This window comes from Triticum urartu, chromosome 6 (assembly GCF_003073215.2).
Source record: "Triticum urartu cultivar G1812 chromosome 6, Tu2.1, whole genome shotgun sequence".
NCBI lineage: Eukaryota > Viridiplantae > Streptophyta > Magnoliopsida > Poales > Poaceae > Triticum > Triticum urartu.
In genome coordinates this window covers 773,868-793,064 of record NC_053027.1, presented here as the reverse complement: position 1 = coordinate 793,064, position 19,197 = coordinate 773,868, and the positions used below count along the sequence as shown (strand labels likewise).

The window sequence follows — 19,197 nt, the reverse complement described above, 5'->3', positions numbered from 1 at the left end:
GAGGAAACAGCAGTAGTAGCAGCATGGATCTGTTCATCGGTAAACTTTTGCAAGTTGTTAACCGGACGGTGGAGGTATTCTTGTGGAAGCAACCAAAGGGCTGACGTGCGGGTATATAAGAAGGGTGGGTGTGCACCTCATCATACCAGACAGACTATACCAGACAGAACAGGTCGTTCCCGAGGCTGCACCGACCCTCGTGCTGCCGCTGCGTCGTCCCGTCGGGACGTAGCGAGCGTGGCACGCGATCCCTGCAACCGCCCTGAGGTCTTCTCTGCCGTCACCCTGACCTGCTCGCCGCCGTTGCTTCGCCTCTTCGGGCCGTAACGCTGCGGCCCGCGGTCCACCCCCGTCACGCGCGTTGACTTCCATGTGATATACGCCGCGCCGCCTCTTTTGGCGCGGGAACGTCACCGTCGGCGCCGGTTTTCTTCACGCTGTCGGGTTCATTATCGCCACGATCAAGCACCGCCGCCGCGCTCCTTCTCTAGCAGCCGCCGCCTCCTTAGGCCGCCGCCGCCGCTGCTCTTCTTCCGCAGCTCCACGGTGACTACCTCGACACCGGCGACCCCGACTCGACACCGACCACGGCGTTCTTCGCACGGCTACCTCGACTACGGCTACACCATCCTACGCTCTCCGCTACTTCGACATCGGCACAAAGGGCTATCATCCGCTTGAGCAACTCGTGGGCTTCCTCTACAGTCACCGCGTCCGCGACGCGACACCGTCCATGACGCCCCCGCTACGACCGCGGGGGGATGTCAGCCCGTCGGCTGCTATTCTCTCCAATCTGACCGTCCGCGACGCTCATGTTGTTCGCAACACTACCGCTATGACTGTGGGGGGGGGGATGTTAGAGATATATTTGGGTTACATGTATTTGGTAGTTTAGGATTCCTACCTTATCTTTAGGAGAGGCATCTTGCCCTCCAAGTCTTGTACTCAATATATACTCGCCCTCGAGGCTCAATAATACATCCATCATATTCCGCACCAAACCTCTGTCTCCCTTCTAACAATGTTTAACCGGATGGTGGAGGTATTCTTGTGGAAGCAACCAAAGGGCCGACGTGCGGGTATATAACAAGGGTGGGTGTACACCTCATCATACCAGACAGAAAGGTAGTAGAGCACCATGGCCGCCCCCAGCTCCCATTTCCAATCCCAGCCGCAGCACTTGCTACTGGTGCTGCCAGTGCCAGTAATCCTAGTTCTCATCTTTGCCGCGGGAGTATTTAACCAAAAATTACCACATTTCACGGAAACGTGACAGAAAACTACCACTTTACGTTTTTGTGCGGAAAACTATCACTTTTGTCCTGATACGAGGGAAAAAACTACCAAGTCTCGAAACCTGTCGCTTCGCCCGCGCTAAGCATCAAACTGACCATCCGGTTCCATGTTTCAGGTGCCACGATGGCCAACCGACGCCCACCGCGCGTTAACGCGCGGCGGGCATCGGTTGGCCACTGTGGCACCTGAAACATGGGACCGGCTGGTCAGTTTGGTGCTTAGCGCGGGCGAAGCGAACGGTTTCGAGACTTGGTAGTTTTTTGCCACGGATTAGGATAAAAGTGGTAGTTTTTGGCACAAAATCGTAAAGTGGTAGTTTTCTGTCACATATCCGTGAAATGTGGTAGTTTTTGGTTAAATACTCTTGCCGCGGCGGCTGAAGCTCAAGGGGGTTGCCGACACAAGTGCGGTAACATCGACATCCCCTTCCCATTCGGCATCGGCGTCGGCCACGGCTGCTTCCGTGATGGCTTCGAGGTCTTGTGTAACGAATCTTCCGTTCCTCCCCGTGCCTTCCTTGCTGGAGGCAAGTACGTCAGGCAGCAGTACAGCTCGCCATCCGGTGACGTTGAGTCGTCCTGGCTGGTGGAGCTGGCGAGCGTATCAGTCGCTACAGGCGAGGCACGAGTGTTTGCCCCGGTCTCCTACCACTGCAACACAAAAGACAATGGGGTCGTCTCCATGGCACCGTATATGGAACTCCTGGGCACGCGATTCGCTGCCTCGACGGCGAGAAATGTTGTCATGGGCCTTGGCTGGAGCGCCGACACCTGAGTGCTTTCGATATCGAATTAGACAGGGGGGACGGGTCTTGCTCGGGGTCCTGCTGCCAAGCCACCCTTGCGCGCTACGGCAAGAGCCTCAGATGGACTGTCAAGTTTCTTAGTGACAATACAATTAACATGCCGCGCCTCCCGTGCTCCTATGGCATGCTGGTGGAGAAGTCATGGTACACGTACTCTATGGCGGATCTAGAGGGCTACAAGGTGCTACTCAATAGGTTTCCCCAGGGGCCAATAGCTCCTGTGCGACGTTTTTGAGGTGAATTGGCAAGAGTGCGACGTTGTTCGAGCAAATGGCTGTGGTGCGACAATTTTGAGCAGGCAAATAGCCCACGCACGACATGGCTGTTAAATGTGGTTAAATTGGTCGTCAACCAAGCCCGCCCGTTTATGTTAGGACATGTGGGTCCAACTTAATTGTTTCTCAAAACAGCTGACCGTGCCCTGCCGCCCGACCGTGCCGGGCCCGCCACTCTGCCCCCCTTCTTCTCCGGTGGCGGCGGATCTTGCGTTCTCGGTGGCGGCGGCGGAGCCCTCGTTCTCAACGGCGGCGGAGCCTTCGTCCTCAGAAAATGATGAGTGAATTCAAACCCTAGTCGCCCTCTCGTTCCTCTCTCCGGCCCGTAGATCTCAGCTCGTTTCCTCTGTTTTCGCTTGCGGAATCGATAGGTTGTGAGGGAAGCCCGTGGGCATACTGAGATGGAGCCGCCAGATTCAACTTCGAATAGGTAATGCGCCTCTCTCCGATCCAATTTTGCATGCAATTAGGGGGTGGCCTCGTCTGCTTTTTCTCACGGGCTCACACTGTCCGCCACTGACAGAGGGGATGCTGCCGCTCGGACCTTCGAATTGACAGTCAATTTCTTTCCATCAAAGGCAAAATTAGTTGATGGTAGCATACAGAACATTGAGAGAGACACTATTGTTAAATGGGAGGTTGAGTTTACAGAGATTGATCCACAAGTTCTACAGAACATGGGAGAGACAGCAGTGAAGAAATGGGTGGAAAAAATTGGCGAGAATATTGTTTGGGGTCCAGAGCAAGAAGTATCACTGTTGCGGTTTGATGATTGGAAAGGAGAGTATGTGAGAATAGAAGATGGTGAACAGATTGTTGAAGAAATCGATCGGAAAAACGGCTGGACAAGCAAACGGGCTAATTTTTTTGCTGAGCTCATTGATCTGAACATTTTTTCGAAGGTTGGATATGTGCCATCACAATTGGCTGCGCAGATGGTAGATGATGATTGGGCTACACAGAGGCCATTGATTCCCATGTGTCCTGAACTTACAGTAATACCCGAGGGACAGGCGACTAGAACTGAAACTGAAACTGAAATTGCAGCAACTATTGATTGGAATGTAGTTGAATTAGATGAGCCTACTGATTTGGTCATTGCACCAATGCCTCACATTGAGATGGCCAAACTTTTTGGCATTCCAGTCGATGACAGAGATAAGCAGGAGAGGGGTGAATCTAGTTTGCCTGCTAATGCTGATGAAGAAGTAGATGGACAGTTGATGCAACAAGCTGCAGATGAGGTAGATGATGCACATGATGATTAGCTGGTGCATGTGTATGACAATGAAAACCCTGTCATTGAAGTAGGAAAGTTGTTCCCAAGCATGAAGGAGTTTAGGATGTGTTTCAAGACTTATGCAGTGAAACATGAGTTTGATGCCAAGACTATTTGGACTGATAGAAAGAAGTTTTTTGCGAGGTGCAGAGGATTTGATGGTAGTGTGAAGCCTTGCAAGTGGTACATATCTGCTAGACTGCAACCTGATGGACGTACTGTCAGGGTTAACCAAATGCCCAATCAACATACTTGTATTACAAGTTCACAGAGAGTATCAACCATGACATCACAACTTTGGGTTGCAGAAAAGATCACCCCAATTTTAGCCAAAACACCAAACACTACTGCGAAGAAACTCAAAATAGACTTGGAAAAGATGTACCCCATTAAACTGAAATATACCACAGTGTGGAAGGCAAAACAAAGGGCAATGAAAAATTTATATGGTGATTGGGCAAATACATTTAGGATGCTTTACAACTTCAAAGCAGAGGTGGAAAAGAGGTCACCTGGCAGTGTTGTGGAGATAGATACAGAGGTATCAGCCAAAGGTGAAGTCAAGTTCTCCAAGTTTTTTATGGCTTTGAAGCCTTGCATTGATGGGTTCAAAGCAGGGTGCCGTCCATATTTGAGCATAGACTCATCATTTTTGACAGGCAAGTGGAATGGTCAGTTGGCAGCATGCAATGCTCTAGATGGACACAACTGGATGTTTTCTATTGCTGTTGGCTTGTTTCAGTCAGAAACAGAGGCTTCATGGACATGGTTCATGATCCAGTTGAAAAGATGCCTAGGGCCAGTGTCACCTTTGGCTATACACACAGATGCATGCAAGGGGCTTGAAAATTCAGTGAAAAATGTTTTCCCACATGCTGAGCAGAGGGAGTGCTTCGGTCATTTGTGGATGAATTTGATCAAAAAATTTAGAGGAGAAGAATTTGGGCGCATGTGGCCAGCAGCAAGATCTTACACTAGACAGACACACAAATATCATCTTGATAAGATAATGGCAGCATGTGATGAGTTTGGTCCATGGCTGAACACCTACCATTCTTTGTTATGGTACAGGTCAGCATTCAACACTGCCATCAAGTGTGACCACATCAACAACAATTTGGCAGAGAGTTTCAACAACAAGGTGAAGGAGTTAAAAGATTTGCCTGTGCATGACATGGTTGACCAAATCAGGATCATGCTCATGCGGTTGTGGGAATTGAGAAGAAGGATAGGTGATTGTCTGCAAGGAGATAAGCTTCTAGCAGTGGTACAACAGGTGGTCAATAGGAGCAGATGTCTTTCACATTTGTTTGTTGAAAAATCTTCACCTTGGGGTGCTGAAGTTAGAGATAACAAAACTGGAAGGAGACATGTTGTTAACACTGAATTGCATAATTGCACTTGCCTCGAGTGGCAACACACTGGTAAACCATGTGAGCATGCCATTCTCTTCTTAGCATCCCAACCGAAGATAAACATGCACCCATATTTGCATGAATATTATTCGGTAGCAAAATTCAAAGCTGCATATGCTACTCCAATTCCAGCACTAACAGATCAGTCTCAGTGGCCTGAAGTAGACATTGAATTTTCCATGTGTCCTCCCTTGATGAAAAGAAAGGCTGGCAGGCCTAAACAGAGTAGATTCAAGGCATGGTTTGAGAAAGGTGGGAGTAGTAAGAAGGGAAATAAAGATGGAAAGCCAAAAACAGATGCAAGTTGTGCCAGGAACTTGGGCACAGAGTGGGATCTGTCAAATGCCGTTACACTCCTGATAAGACAAAGTATGTTCTTGTTTATTTGTCTGTGTTTTGATTTGGTGCTTTTTTCCAATTACTATATCTATAACATTTTCCCAATGGCCAGGAGGAAGCGAGCAAGTCAGCCCCTTGTTGTTGAACAGTGTTGGCCAACAAAAAAAGCAAGAGTCAATGGCGATAGAAAGAAGAGAAGTGTGCCTCAGCCTGAGCAGATTGAAGAAAATCCTGCTGCAGTCAACATTCAGACTGAAGAAACTGCTCTCGAGGTTGAAACTGAACCTGAGCGTGTCGAGGTTCAGACTGAAGAAACTGCTCTCGAGGTTGAAACTGAACCTGAGCGTGTCGAGGTTCAGACTGAAGAAACCCATGTTGAGGTACACACTGAAGAAACTGAAACTGCTGTCAACATTGAGACTGAAGACACTAATCACGAGGGTGTTGGTGAGGTGTTGAAAAGACCAGTGAAAAAAACCAAGATGATCAGTGAACTTGTGTGTGTAGTTGAACCAAAAACAAGAAGTGCTAAGGCGAAGAAGGGCACGCGACGTGGTAGGAAGAGGTAGAACAGAGAACAGTTTTGAATTTGGGGCATGTAATAATATTTGTAACTTGGTGCGTACTGGTAGTCACTATGCATCCCGTATTTCTATTCGAACTTGTTTGTTGGTACCTTGTCTAAACCAGCCAAATAAAATTCAAATTTGGGCTCAAATTTGAATTAGGGATGGGGTATTGATGTTTTAATGCTATCTAAAGTACCTCAACTGAAATATGTTTGTTTGCTGATCATTCCCAGCCCTTTTGGTAAGTTGAACTCATAGTCATGAAAAGTGTGTCTCAAATGACCTTCAAAGGTAGGGTAAATGGCCTCATATTTAAGCAAGTTTTTTTGCACCTTGTCTAAACCAGACAAATAATTTTTCTACCTATATAGTGTAAATCTAAAGTCTCACTATTTATTGAATTAATTTTCTATTATTTTCTTTTTTTGGAAAAACAAGGTTTAATAGAAAATTATATATAAAACAAGTTTAAAAACATGAAAATGAGAAAAGTAAGTTAAGATCTTTCTTAGTCAATCCAAAATGAAGTTTTGGTGAGGTTTTCACACTTTTCATTTTCAAAACCCCACCTATACTCTCGGGTGCCCACTACTCTCTCCCTTGAACTCCATACTACATTGTTCGAGGAATGACAATTTTGTGAAGGATTTTTCGTAAAAATGTATGTAAATCATATTTATAATTTTTTCTCGTTACTATACGACATAATAAGACTATGTGCGCAAGTTTTATATTTTTTTGATTTTTTTTGAATTAGTTATGCTCAACCCTAATCAGCCAAAACCCCTCAAAACCCCGCACACTACTGGGTCGTCGATCGTTGTGCGTGGACGGTTGAGATCAGGCGCTAGGGTTAGCTACAGTGTATATCGATCCGCATGAGACGCCCTGATTGGTTGAATCGGTGGGGTTTGGATCAGCCTCTCGTTGGGGCATCAGGACCGTTCATTTGAATCCAACGACAAGAGTTGACGCGGTGCATGGACCAAGCCTACGCAGTGCCCATTCCCATCGTTGCATGCGTGCCCGTGCCCACCCGCAGCATGCATGCTCACCCGCAGAACTGCGCCCGTGCTTGCATGTGGGCCCGCTTGCATGCATGGCCTCGACGTAGCCCTGCTCCGCCACCCCTACGCAGTAAGCTGTCGCATGCATACCATTACAACCGATGCATCGTCGCATCAAAGCATGCACCCGGCCACAATGGAGCACCCCGATGAAGACAACCAAAAAGCCAACGCTGCATGGCGTGCTGTACATGGCGTGCTCCTCTTTGAGGACGCAAAACTGGCATGGGGTATCGATGTGGGTATCGATGCAGTTCAAATGGCGTGCTGCCCGTTACAAGATGGGCAAATGAAGGCGTCCATTATTGTCACGTCTCCCTCTAGCCAGGCACTAGCAAGATGTGCAAATTAATGGGCTACGGCATGAATGCACGGGCGGCACACGCAGAGAACCCGGGGCAGGCGTGTCCCCTTGACCCACGACGGCACAGACGCGTGCGTGAACCCGTCCCCCTTGACCCGCGACCGGTGGCACAGAAGGATCGCAGCCCGTTTCCCACGCTCGTGTACACACTTTCATGGGGCGCCACCAAACACCGCCCGCCCATTAATTCTAGGGTGCCACCAAACGCCGCCCGCCCATCTTCACCGGTGAAACCACGTCGCACTTGGGCTATTTAAGCCGGGCACTATCGTCTTCCTCTCCCTCCTCATCCACACCCCATCCTCTGCCTCCTCTGCCCTCCTTCTTCCTTCTTCTCCATCAAATCCGATCGAGCCCTCGAGCCACCCCGCCACCATGCAGTACACTGGCCCCACCTACCGCTTCCCCCCAACCACGCCAGAAAGGCTCTACCCGGCCGGAGTGTATGTCGAGAGAACCCTTAGGGTTTGGGCGATCTCGAGGTGGAGGGGCGCAAGGGAGTTAACGGAGTTCTTCCTTGCGGCCGGCTTCCACCACCTCCCCCGCGGCTCTCCTCGGATGTACCATGTTGAGGAGGTCAACCACAACGGCGTTGTGGTTGGGCTCCTCGCCACTTTCACTAACCCTTTCGATGCTTTCCATCTCCTCGGGCGAGCGTTTTGGGTAGGTTGTGAGTTCATAGCTTTCACAACCTACAATATCTTCACCGACTTCAACGGCATCTTCCCCACCAACGGCGTCATGCACACGCTCCCGTACCCCATCAACAACAGGGAGGGGGAGGAGTGAAGGGCGGCGCCCGGAGGAGCGAGGGCGCCCGAGGAGCGAGGTGGCCCCGGAGGAGGAGGAGAAGAAGAACCCAAAGAACCCGCGTTTTGTGCCCCCCTATCTATCTAGCTTAGATCTATCGTATTAGTTTTTTTAAGTTGTAATAGTTATGCTACTATTATTAAGTTTTATTAGTACTTAAAGTTGTAAGGCTATCATGCCCCGTGGAACTATGAGTATGCTACTATGTAATCGTTGGGTATGCTTCTATATAATCGTTATGCTTCTATATAATCATTGGGTATGCTACTATATATATTGTGTGTTTTGTGCTATTATTTGTGGATTCCTAGGGGTTGTTTTTGCTTATTATTCGTGCATTGCTATGGGTTGCTACGGGCCCGGGTTTCTACACCCCAATCACCACACACAACATCTTCAAAATATTGGCCAAACTATGGACATGCAACTAGGAGCCCCATGCAAACCCACTATGGACATGGGTGCAACTAGAAAATGCAAACTAATTTACTTCGGGCACTTCATGCAAGCATGCAACTCATTTAGTTCATGGAACAGTAGACATGCATAAAAACAATTAACATTTAGCTTTAATGCATCAAAAAAATATCCATCACAAACTTTAGTGCAAGAAAAAGGCAAAATAAAAGGACAAGTAACATTTTATTGGGCCCCATTTTATTTGCCGAAGTTAGAGGTGGGCTGGTGCCCCTACGCGGGTGGGCTGGTCTTGGGCATGGTTATTTTCTCAGGGCCCATTTTCTCACGGCCCAACATCTATTCGGCAGCCCAGTTTTGTTTTTTTACTAGAAACTGAATTTGGGTGTGTACTCTGTTAACTGAAGAACAAAAACAGAGGAAACAGAGCACGAACACTGAATACGGCCCCTGAGAATATCATTACAATAATTCAAGCAAGTTTTGCTTCACACTAATTCAAATTCATCTAACAAATCCCCTGAAACTAGTTGACACATTAACTGAAACTCTAACAAATTCTAGCAATTGATGAACATCAAGTAAAATAAACCCATAGCAATGACACAACCATAAAATGCTCCAGCCATCATATTTGCTTGCCGCTTCAAATCGATCAGATGCTTTAGTTGCTTGCCAATTTTCTTCAATTCACACTTCAGTTCTGCACTGTGCATCATCGGATCGGCTCTGTCCGCCAAATTGGGGGCTTGTTCCACGGCAAGCCGCCCCCCAAAATTGAGCTCTTGTGTTCCGGTTGATCCCTCCAATTTCAACCTTTCAACATAGTCATCGAGCCACTCAAAATGCCCACATTTCTTCAGAACCTGAAAAACAGTGCGCCGGAGGCGCATGAATCCTAGATCCACCACCCAGATCCACCGCCCTAATTCGAGGAAAAAAGAAAGAAATCGGGAGAAAGGAGACCATAGGATTGGTCAAGAACACAGATCTAACCTGCCCCGGCTGTGGCTTGCTCAAGCATTTCACAAACTCGCGCCCACGGTTGCCATTTTCTTCCCTCACACAAGTCAAACGCTTCAGAGGCTCCATGCGCGGGCAATCGGGGCATCTTGTCAACGACAGTGGACCATACTGCGTCCATGGTTGGCGGGAGGCCGAAGTCGAGCTAGACATCACTCGCCGGCGGCGCGCTTCGTTGCCGGAGCAGAGGAAGAAGAAGGTGGGAAGGAAAGGGGCAGGGCAAGCAATGGAGGGCGGGGGGGTGGGGTGGGCTGGCTCGGGCTCGTGGCTGGCTCGGGTCGGGGCATGCTTGCGTGGATAAGTTGTGGGTCCCACCCGCATGCGAGCACGGGCATGCTTGCGTGGATAAGTTGTGGGTCCCACCCGCATGCGAGTAACTTCTAGGTCTCGCGTGTCATAACTCGAATCGCTAACCCCTCGTGTTTTTCATTTCCTGGTTAAACAGAGCCATGTCGCATTGGAGCTATTGTTTGCTTCTAAAACGTCGCATCGCAGCCATTCATTCCAACAACGTCGCACTCCTTCCAATTCGCATGAAAAACGTCACACAGGAGCTATTGGCCCGTTTCCCCAGGGCGTCCGCATGGTGCTCAATTTCACTGCTGGGGACGGTTTGTGTCCGGCAAAAGGACAGCCGCCGCCTCAGGACTACGCCTGCCTCAACAGCAACAGCTATTGTGCCTATGCAACATATGGATATACTCCTGGCTACATCTGCAAGTGCCTGGACGGTTACGCGGGCAACCCTTATTTCCCTAACGGATGCCCAGGTACATACTCCAACATCTCCTCCAGTATACATCCAAATAATTGTCCATGCAAATGTTGATTTCCTAAAATGTCCAACATACATACATGACAATTCGTTAACTCCGAAAAATGTTGATTCTTCAGACATTGATGAGTGCAACCTCCTCCAAAATCCATGCTCAAATGGTGGGGTCTGCACAAACAAGCTCGGAGGCTATGACTGTCCATGCAAATTCAGAATGAAGGACGACGGCAGAGGGGGAACCTGCACAGATATATTCCCTCTAGCAGCAAAGGCGGCTGTGGCCTGTGGGTAAGCTACTACTACACTGCACTATCGTAAAAACACATGTAAGAAAAGCGGCTGTATGTAAAAATTATTCAGTAGCTCCATGAAGCCGGTGACAGTCCTAGTTGCCATCCATCCTCTCCTGAGATCTGCCACACGTATGCCTTACAACACTAAAAAATGTTGCCAAAAAGGTACCCCTAAATTTTATAAGTAACCTCACAGAGTAGTAGTAAATCTCTATAAAATTCACACTCTGCTTGTTTCAAAGGACTCCAAACACAGTCGGTTATACTGCTTAATTTATGTGAATGTCCTTACTGCCATTTACAAGCTACTGCCTCTGTTCCAAAATAATTGAAGTTCTGGATTTGTCCGAAGTCAGACTTGTTTTTTATCACATCTATAGAAAAATATACTAATAACTTAAACAGTAAATTAGTTTCTTCAGATTCTTTATGACACATTTTTGTACTATTTATAGTTGGTTTTGTAGATCTTCGCACATTTTTAATAGAATTGGTCAAATTAGGACAAACCTACAAATTAAGTTATTTTAGAATGGAGGGAGTAGATACTTTCCTTGTCCTCTGCACACATTCCTCATAGTTTCAGCCTCTTGGCTGCCTTGTTTTAGATTCTTTTCTTCTTATAGTTATAGTTGAAAGTTTTTTTAGATTCTGAGTACATGAAAAAAACTATTTACTTCTTAATTACATACATTTCTGCTTGATTTGCAATTGCGAATTTAGTGAAATAAACTAAGTTTATTTTTTGTCCATGTAGGTGCAATAGGTGGTGTACTTTTTGTGGTGATTATATCATTTCTTGTTATTCTTCGCAAAGAGAAAAAGAAAGCGAATGAATTATACAAAAGGAATGGCGGCCCAACATTGGAGAAGGTAAATGTGATTAAGCTTTTCAAAAAGGATGAGCTCAAGCCAATTTTGAAGAATATCAACTTAATTGGAAAAGGTTGCTTTGGTGAAGTTTACAAGGGCCTTCTCGAGAATAAACTAGTTGCCGTAAAGAAGCCGATAAATGGTTCTGTGCTAGAGTGAACAATTTGCAAATGAAGTCATCATCCAATCTCAAGTCATCCACAAGAATATTGTTAGGCTCATTGGTTGTTGCCTTGAAGTTGATGCCCCCATGTTGGTCTATGAGTTTATCTTTTTGACATTTCTATCATTTTCTTTTATCTTTTTGAAACTGAAAAGGCGGTCCACGAGGGGGGTGTGGGTTTGGTGAATTTTTTGTAAGGCTCAAACGTGTGATGTGTAAATGTTAGTAGTGGCGCACCAGGAGACAGTGTGCCATTAGTAGTTAAAACTAGTAATGGCGCACTATCCCCTGGTGTGCCATTACTAGTTTTAAAAAAAGAAGTAAAAATAATTTGCTAGAAGTGGCGCATAGAGTGTGTGGTGCGTCATTACTAGTTAAAACTAGTAATGGCGCACTGTCCCCTCGTGCGCCATTACTAGTTTTGAAAGAAAAAAATTGTTAGTAGTGTCGCACCGTGGGTGTGGCGTGCCATTAGTGATATGGACACTAATGGCGTCGTACCTTCACATGGTGCGCCACTGCTATATAGCAGTGGCGCACCACATATGTGGTGCGCCATTAATGTCCATATTAGCTATAGTCCTTTTCCTAGTAGTGAAGGGAGCGTCAGACGCCGGAGAACCCTCGACGGCGGACACCTTAGCCTTCGTGTCGACAGGCATAGGAGCAGGTTTCTAGTTAAGCATGCCAGCTCGCTCCAGAAGCTCGTAGGCATACTTCTGCTGATGTAGGAAGAAGCCAGTGGCCCGGCGAACAACCTCGTTGCCGAGGAAGTAGTGGAGAGGCCCCAAGTCCTTGAGGGTGAACTCGGTTCCTAGGCGAGCTTTGATCTTGTGTAGTAGCGCTGGCGAGGACGCAGTGAGGATGATGTCGTCGACGTATAGGAGAAGGTACGCGGTGGCGGTGCCCTGGTGATAAACAAGCAGGGAGGCATCGGACCGTGTGGACCGGAACCCCTGCTGCTAAAGGAAGGCCGCGATCTGCTGGTACCAGGCCCGAGGCGCGGGAGAACGGGAGAGCAAGCACACATGGTCTGGATGGTCGGTGTCGATAAAACCAGTAGGCTGCTGACAGAACACCTGCTCGTCGAGGTGGCCATGCAGAAAAGCATTGCACACATCGAGCTGGTGAACGGGCCAGGCGCGAGAAACAGCAAGCTGGGGAACAGCACGAATCGTGCCCAGTTTGACAACCGAGGCGAAGGTGTCGGTGAAATCCACGCCGGCGCGCTGGCGAAAGCCGCGCACGACCCAACGCGCCTTGTAGCGCTCAAGGGAACCGTCGGGCCTAGTCTTGTGGGGAAGACCCACTTGCCAGTGATGACATTGGCACAGGGAGGCCGCGGGGCAAGCTGTCATGTATGGTTGCGCTGCAGGGGGTTGAACTCCTCACACATTGCAGCAAGTCAGTTCAGATCCCGAAGGGCTGCACGGACGGAGGTGGGGAGCGGGGACGGGGCCGAGGCGGACGTGGCGCATGCGTACTCGTCGGAGGTGTATCGTGTGCTGGGACAAATCGTCCCAGTCCGAGCCCGAGTGACCACACCGGTGAGAGGTGCGGCGACAACCGAGAGGGGGACCGGCGAGGATGAGCTCGAGCCGCTCTCTGGAACGGCTGGAGTAGCCGCGGCGTCGGGGGCGGCCAGCAGGGCCGCGGCATCGGGGGCGTCCGAGGGGGCGGCCGAGGCGACGCCAGGGGCCGAGGTGGCGGGGGTGCCAGGGCCGCGACGGCGGGGGCGCCCGAAGGGGTTGCCACACCCGAGGCACCGCGGGAGGGCGCGGCCGGCGCTGGAGGCGCGAGCAGGGCCGAGCCCAGTGCTCGGCGCGGCGGAGAGGGCAACTCGCCAGGGGTGGGAGCAGGCGCGAGTCGCGCCGCGGGAGGCGCCGATGGTACCTGCTGAAACGGGAACACTTGCTCATCAAAGTACACATGCCGCGAAGTGATAACGCGGTGGGACACTGGATCATTGCATCGGTAACCTTTGGTGTTGGGAGGACAACCGAGCAAGATGCAAGGAAGCGACCGGTGAGCGAATTTGTGAGGAGTGGTGGACGCGGTGCTAGGATAACAGAGACACCCGAAAATGCGAAGACCATCATAAGATGGAGCCGCACCGAAGAGGAGCTAGCGAGGGGAGTAGTTCCAGCAGGGACGACATGGGCGAATGTTAATGAGAAAGCTGGCGGTCGCGAGGGCATCCGGCCAGAACCGAGGAGGCACATTGGAGTAGAAGAGCAACGTGCGGACACAGTCATTAAGAGTGTGGAGGACATGCTCAGCGCGACCATTCTGTTGTGATGGGTAGGGGCAATTGAGCCGGAAGATGGTTCCGTGCGACACAAGGAGATTGCGGACAATGACGTTGTAGAACTCTTTTATGTTGTCGGTTTGCAAGGCGAGAATAGGTCGACCAAATTATGTGGTGACATAGGAGTAAAAGGCGGTGAGTGTGGCGAGAGCGTCGGACTTGCGAGGGAGAGGGAATGTCCACACATAATGGAAAAAATCATCCAATATCACCAAATAGTATAAATAACCCGCGTCGCTTGCAACCGGGGACGGCCAAACATCACTATGCAATAACTGAAACGGAAAAGTAGAAATGTGTGTAGACTTGCTAAAGGGGAGACGAACATGCTTGCCAAGACGGTAGGCCTCACAGGAGTGGTCGTCAACCTTATTACATGAGAATGAAAAACTCTGAAGAATCTGACGCAAAACTGTGGAGTTGGGGTGACCGAGGCGGGCGTGCCAGAGATCAAAACTAGCGGCGAGGGCGGCAGGACGGGTGGTGGTGGTGGCGCCGGAAGGATACACCGGATAAAGCTCGTCCGGGCTGTCACATCAGTGGAGTACCATCTGTGTACGGGCGTCCTTCACAGAAAAGCCAAGGTCGTCAAATTCAATAGTTAGAGGATTCTCACGAGCAAGGCGACGAACAGAGACAAGGTTGCTAACTAGGTTAGGGGAAACAAGAACATTAGACATGTTAATGGGAGTAGAAGTAGAAGGAAACGACATATGACTGACATGTGTAATGGGTAGAGAGGAATTACCAACGATGATACGAGTGGGAGTATGAACAGGAGTGGAAGACGTGAGGTTACCGGGATGAGCAGTCATGTGAGTGGTGGCGCCCGAGTCCATGTACGAGTCACCTCCGCCACCGTAGTTACTTGGTGACGGAGCCGAGTGCAGAGCAGCGAGGAGGGCCGGGTCCCACGGTGGCGGCACCTGGGGAGGGAGAAACCCTCCATAGGCGGGCACGACACCGTAGGTAGGCGCGGGCGCGACACCGTAGGTAGGCGCGGGCGCGGGTGCGGGTGCGGGTGCGGCCCCGTAGCCTCAGTTGGGAGCAGCGTTCTGCGCGGTGAAGAGCGCCTGGTGGCTCGCTGGACGAGGTCCAAGGATGCCCGGAGCAGGAGCCCGAGGGACCGGCATCGAGTACGCATGTACGACGCCCGTGCACGGGTTGGTGCCATACGTCCAGGGTGGGGTGGCCTGCTGCTGCTGCTGACGAGGGGCCCCAGTTGCGCCTGTTTGCGACAACCCCCGCGGCGGTTGCCGCGGCCCCAGCCACCCTGGTGCGGCTGCTGGGGGCAGCGGGAGGGGCGGGGGGTGCAGGCGCGGGCGGTGGCTGGTGGCGAGGCGCGGGCGGGGCGGCCGGTGGTGGGCGCCACGTGAGGTGCCGGCGGCGAGGGCGTGGTGCTGCACGCGCTTCTTGACCCACTTCATCCAGCGCTCCTCCAACCGCAAGTATGCCACAAACTTGGGGAAGGAGGGCTCCAGTGTGAGGGAGAGGTTGGATGCGGCGTTACCAAAGTCCGCGTTGAGGCCGGCGGTGAGTGTGCTGAGGAGGAGGTCATCAGCAACCTTGGCGACGATGTCACGGAGCTCATCCGCCAACGTCTTCAGGCGGCAGCAGTAGTCATCGATAGATTGATCATCCTGATGACAGTCAAAAAATTCCTGCTGCAAAAAAACGCGGCGTTGAAGTTTGTTGTCGGTGAAGAGGCCGTTGAGCTTGACCCACAGGGCGCGGGCGTCATCACCATCGCTCATGACCGTGTGAAACAGGTCCTTCGAGATGGTGGTGAAGAACCACCGGATGAGTGTGGCGTCGATCGCGGTCCACTCGGAGTCGCCCACCATGGCGCGGGAGTCGACGGAGCCATCAACGTGATGCATGAGGTTGTTCTCGCGAAAGAGTAGCAAGAAGTACGTCTTCCATGCAAAGTACGTGGTGTCGGTGGCATCGAGGACGACAGGGACGCGGTCGTGGACGTTGATGTCACGGATGTCGGTAGGGTCCGCCCCGGCGAAGGGGTTGGAGTAGGAGGAAGCGGAGGAAGGCATAGCAGCTCGGTGGTGGTGCAGCGCGGCGATGCAGGCAAGCAGCGGCGGCGAGCGAAGCTAGCGAGCGGCATGGGTGATGCAATCAGGCGGCGCGGGAGCTAGGGAGCGGCGCGAGCGTGGTAACTAGCAAGCGGCGCGGGCGTGGCAGGTAGCAAGTGGGGGCACGGGGTTCGCTTGCTGGGAGGACCGAACAAGCGTGGCAGGTAGCGAGCGGGGGCGGGATCGGGCGGTGAGCTAGTGAGGTGTACAGCGGGATCGGGATCGAGCGGGATCGGGCTGGTGGGCGTACGGCGCAGCTAGCGAGCCGGGCGGCTAGCGAAGCAGGCGGCTAGCGAGATCGGGCAGGTGGCCAGCGGGATCGAGCGGGCACGGCGCGGGAGGGGAGGTGCGGCGCGGGGAGGCGGCGGCGGCTAGGGTTAGGCGGAAGCGGGAAAGGATCGACTTGCGATAGATATCATGTAGAGAATGGTTTGGTGCATCGATATCTCATTAATCATGCATTAGGCGCGCGCGCGCGCGCGCACACATATATATATAATATATATATATATATATATATATATATATATATATATATATATATATATATATATATATATAAGGGATGTGACCGGTATCGTGTCTCGTAAAATAGACGTACAAGACCCAAACCTACGTACATGTACACATGTTCAACACATATCTATTAAAAAAAGATCGGACCGGTCGGCCGCGGCGCGGGACGCAGCGCCCTACCTTCCAACTATAAATACACAACCAACACCAAGCACACAAGGAGACGAGGAGGAGCGAGGTGCCCACGCGAGGCGCTCGCCTGGCAACACGCAGGGGGCTCGGTCCTGTCCGGCGCCTGCAGCGCATGGGCAGGGGCGGACAGAGACGCGTCGAGCGGACCAGAAGGATGCACCGGGCAAAGCGCCGGAGGATGGACCCAGTAGTCCCTGAGACGGCCTGACGTGCGCTCGTCTTCCTTCTCATGCAGGCGGCCGGGAAGCGAAGGTGAGCAGGCGTGCTGAGTTGTGCATTTGAATTCCCGACGAGAAGACATGCTGATCATCTTTCCCTCAAGGTGAGAGCCAACTTTGATCTCTCTTCTCCCTTCTCTCTCTACATCCCGATGGTGGCGGCTGGAGCTGCGGCCGCACGGCCGAAGATGAAGCCGGCTGCTGCCATCGGCCCTCGATGTTCATGAAGATGACGTGTCCGGTTGTCGTTTCGTGTGCAGCCCCCGGCCACCCTGATACGTCTTTAATATATCTATAATTTTTTTTACTAATCCATCCAATTATATTATTCATTTTGGAGGTTTTATATGCATTATTATGCTATTTTATATCATTTTTTGGGACTAACCTAGCGCCAAGTGCCAGTGACAGAAAGGGACATGACACGTATTTGTATCTTGATTTTTCTTGGTTATTCTTACAATGGGAGAGATGCTTTGTAATGGGTTCAATCTTGCGGTGCTCAGTCCCGGTGACAGAAAAGCACATGACACTGAAGGAAATATGCCCTAGAGGCAATAACAAAGTTGTTATTTATATTTCCTTATATCATGATAAATGTTTATTATTCATGCTAGAATTGTATTTACCGGAAACTTGATACATATGTGAATACATAGACAAAACAGAGTGTCCCTAGTATGCCTCTACTTGACTAGCTCGTTAATCAAAGATGGTTAAGTTTCCTAGCCATAGACATGTGTTGTCATTTGATGAACGGGGTCACATCATTAGAGAATGATGTGATGGACAACCCCCATCCGTTAGCTTAGCATAATGATCGTTTAGTTTTATTGCTATTGCTTTCTTCATGACTTATACACGATCCTCAAACTAAGAGATTATGCAACTCCCGAATACTAGAGGAACACCTTGTGTGCTATCAAACGTCACAACGTAACTGGGTGATTATAAAAATGCTCTACAGGTGTTTCCGATGGTGTTTGTTGAGTTGGCATAGATCAATATTAGGATTTGTCACTCTGAGTATCGGAGAGGTATCTCTGAGCCCTCTTGGTAATGTACATCACTATATGCCTTGCAAGCAATGTGACTAATGAGTTAGTTACGGGATGATGCATTACGGAACGAGTAAAGAGACTTGCCGATAACGAGATTGGACTAGGTATGAGGATACCGACGATCGAATCTCAGGCAGGAAACATACCGATGAAAAAGGGAACAACGTATGTTGTTATGCGGTTTGATCGATAAAGGTCTTCGTAGAATATGTAGGACCAATATGAGTATCCAGGTTCCTCTATTGGTTATTGACCGGAGATATGTCTCGGTCATGTCTGCATAGTTCTCGAACCTGTAGGGTCCGCACGCTTAACGTTCAATGACGATTTGTATTATGAGTTATGTGATTTGATGACCGAAGTTTGTTCGGAGTCCCGGATGAGATCACGGACATGACGAGGAGTCTCGAAATGGTCGAGAGGTAAAGATTCATATATAGGACGATGGTATTTGGACACCGGAAGTGCTCCGGGTGATACCGGGTCACCGGAAGTGGTTCCGGACAACCCCCGGCAAAGATATGGACTTAATGGGCCAAGTAAGGGAACACACCAGCCCACAAGGGTCTGGTGCACCCCGTATAGGGCCAGCCACGTCGGGAGAAACGGAAAGGAGAGGAGGACAAGGAAAGTATGAAGTAGGACTCCTACTTCCTTCCCCTAACCCTCCTTCCTTTCCCCCTTGTCCAAATATGGTAAGGGGGCCGAATTGGACTAGGGGCCCAAGTAGGATTCCTCCTACTTGGGCGCGCCCTAGGCTGCCTTCCTCCCTCTCCCTCCTTTATATACATGGGGAGGGCATCCCTAGAACACACATCAATTGTTCCTAGCCGTGTGCGGTGCCCCCTCCACAGGTACACACCTCGGTCATATCGTCATAGTGCCTAGGCGAAGACTTGCGCCGGTAACTTCATCATCACCGTCACCACTCCGTCGTGCTGACGGAACTCTCCCTCGGCCTCAATTGGATCAAGAGCTCGAGGGACATCATCGAGTTGAACGTGTGCTGAACACTAAGGTGCCATACGTTCGGTGCTTGGATCGATTGGATC

At 50.4% G+C, this 19,197-nt stretch overlaps 1 pseudogene; it reads left to right on the top strand.

Moving 5' to 3' along the window:
• Positions 1-1,138: 1,138 nt before the first annotated feature.
• Positions 1,139-19,197, top strand: part of LOC125513676 — a 62,519-nt pseudogene continuing 44,460 nt past the window's right edge.